At 33.1% G+C, this 3,026-nt stretch overlaps 1 protein-coding gene across 1 annotated transcript in view; it reads left to right on the plus strand.

Annotated features, from left to right (window-relative positions):
- Window positions 1-2,070: 2,070 nt before the first annotated feature.
- Window positions 2,071-3,026, plus strand: part of LOC107572998 (PERQ amino acid-rich with GYF domain-containing protein 2) — a 26,747-nt gene continuing 25,791 nt past the window's right edge. The window contains exons 1-2 of the mRNA XM_016259437.1: window positions 2,071-2,142; window positions 2,412-2,444. The gene's annotated coding sequence lies outside the window, so the exon portion shown is untranslated. The remainder of the gene's footprint in view (window positions 2,143-2,411; window positions 2,445-3,026) is intronic.

The raw sequence follows: 3,026 nt of genomic DNA on the forward strand, positions 1-3,026 counted from the left end.
CAGCTCTCATTGTGAAATTTTTTTTTAAGTTCACTTAAATTAAAAGTGATCATTTTAATTTAATAAGTTAACACTTTAGGCCTGTTAAATATTAAAAATGATGGCACCAATTTTACTGTAATGTCAAATGGCTATATTTACTCATTAAATTAGTGGCATTAAAGAAATATGAAAAATATGCTGTCTTTGTTGTTTCTACATTCATTTGGAATTTCAGTGTGAAAAAAATATTTATGATTACAGATTTTAATGTTAGGTACGATTAATTGCTATTAAGTACAGAAATATACAATATGTAATTATATTATGTAATTATAAAATAACAGTCTCATTTTAGAAGTATACCTACAATATTTGTGTTTACTGACATGTCTAATGATATGATGACGTAGCATGTTTTCTCTCTAGGTAGCATGCGGACTAAAGGTCCTGCTATGCTTACGGCCAAGTTCTTTTTTTCTTTTTTTGTCTATGCTTGGGGTTAAAAAAAGGTTCAGATACCTTTGCAGTGGTATACTGTCAGCAAATGTCTTGATGCAGCCTGTCCCTCTCAGTAACGAAATAAACTCACAACAAAAATGACAGGGATGAGAAAACAGCTGTAAAGAAAGCATGTGGTCATAGAGTTGTGGATATGCACTGCAATTCAGCACTCCAGAATTAATATTAGAATGAGAATTACTCCAATTTCTGCTGTAAAAGTGCCTCTCCAGTGCAGGGCTCGATGCTTACTTTTCTTTTTAGGAGCACTTGTGCTCCTAACTTAAAAAATTTAGGAGCACGTTCAAAATTTTAGGAGCACCTTCTAATCAATAATCCAAAATGTTATCAAAAAGTAGCCTTCCCATTATGAGGTAATATTTGACTCCTCTAACTTTATTAAAAGTATGTCATCTTTTGTCAAATTCTTAAAAAATTATATTTTATAAGCTTTTTAAAAATTGTAATTAAAACGACAGAATAAGAGTAGAATAAGAAACAAGTTAAAAATCAAATGAAATCAGTATTAACAAATTTGTAGAGGTGGCACAGAAGAACACAAAAGTGGTTTGATGTACTTTCAGACATTTAATGAGGTTCAGAAGTGGAATGAGTGCAATTAAATCCATAAATCCATGATGATATTAATGTTTTAAATATAACATTTTGAATATAGAAATATTAAATGATTTAAATAACTGAAAAGATACTTTAAAAATGAAACTAAAACTGCCAGCAGGTGGAGAAAAGTCAATGATTTTTTTCACTGAATCATTCATTCAATTGATTCATTCGAACGGCTGATTCATTCAAGAATGAATCAAGTGACTGTCTTTATGAATGGGTAATTGTGAATCACTGACTTACTAGATTCGTTTAAAAAACCCCGTTCATTCATAAACGAGACACCGCTGTGTTTGAATGGAGATTCAAACTCCATTCCGCTCCATTCCGCTCCGCTGTGTCTTTGTTTTTAAACTATTTTCGACGACGAAATAGAGCAAAATCAGACAATGGTGTTATAGTCAGACAATGTAAGTCACTTAATATTAACTTGTTTATTGAATTGTATTGTATTAAATCAGTTATCACGTTTACAAACTCCCTTAAAAATCATTCAAAGCTGTCACTCATCATCTTAGTTCATCTCGATCTCACATTTATAATCAACGAAGCTCGCTACACTGCGTGATGAATCTCTTATTTACACCCGGTCTACACTTTGCTTATGAAAGGATTTGTGAGATATGTCTGTGATACATTACTCAATGCTGCAAAAACACGTAGAAAGCTTTGAAGCTTCCCTGAGCGCAATCACAAGTATGATGATGATCGGGTCAGTCGCACTGGTGCTCCTAAAATAAATTTCATAGTCGCACGCAGTAGTTTTCAGTCGCAAATGCGACTGAATGTATGATCTCAATGCACTGAACAGACACTGTTTTGGCCTGATTTAGTTTGAGATGATGTCACACTAGTTCTTGGATTTTACTTGAATTGAGTGCCGAAAAGAATAGTTATAATAGCCCAGATATTGATCTGAAATTAAAAGATAGAAGGCGTAAATTAAGTGTTAAATTGTGTGTTAACCTGATAACACATTTTTCTCTTTCTTACCCAGGGGAGACAGAAGGTTTGAAAAGCCAGGTCGAAAAGATCCAGGTTAGTTTGCTAGATTTTTAAGATATAAGTGAGAGTGGGATAAGGTGTGTCACCATGTACTTAGAAGGGGTCGTATACAGCTGCCTGTGATTGAGAGATTGCATGAAAAAAGTGATGAGCACTTTCTACATGCAAACTCTCAATGCACTTAAGGGTTGTGTGATTAAAAAGTGACGCATCTGACCCCACTTTCCCCTACAAAGTGTGACATGATGTAATGCATCACATTTTATGTCGCCACGGAACCAACTGAATCTCTTTGTCCATAGATGGAGCACCAGCCCATTTTCCTCTCAATCACAGTAAGTGCTTCTCTTTGTTAACAGACCTATAAAATGTACAGTACGGTTTAAAAGTTTGGGGTCTGTAAGTTAGGAAGTTGAAGAAATTAATACTTTTATTTAGCAAGGATGCATTCAGGTGATCAAAAGTGTCAGTAAAAGAGTTTTACATTGTTACAAAATATTTCTGTTCTAAATAAATGCTGTTCTTTCTTTATCAAAAAAGTATCAGTTTCCACAAATATAGTAAACAACTTGACTGTTTTCAACATTGATGATGCAAAATATTTCTTGAGCAGCAAATCAGCATATTACAATGATTTTTGAAGGATCATGTGACACTGGAGGAGGAGTGAACGCTGCAGACATTTACATTACATTACATTTTAAAGTAGTAGAATTTCAGTAAAATTTCAGAATATTACTTTTTTTTACTGTATTTTTACTTTACATAGTGACTTCTGTCTGAACATTAAAAAAAAAAATCATACTGAGCCCAAACTTTTCAACAATAGTGTATAGTAAATGCAAGGCATTTTTCTTGAGCTTTGAGTCAGTCATAAATGCTTCAAATACTCAATGTGTACTACTTGTTCTTTTTTT

The sequence above is a fragment of the Sinocyclocheilus grahami genome, unplaced genomic scaffold (genome assembly GCF_001515645.1).
Source record: "Sinocyclocheilus grahami isolate Dianchi unplaced genomic scaffold, SAMN03320097.WGS_v1.1 scaffold1844.1, whole genome shotgun sequence".
Taxonomy (NCBI): Eukaryota; Metazoa; Chordata; class Actinopteri; order Cypriniformes; family Cyprinidae; genus Sinocyclocheilus; species Sinocyclocheilus grahami.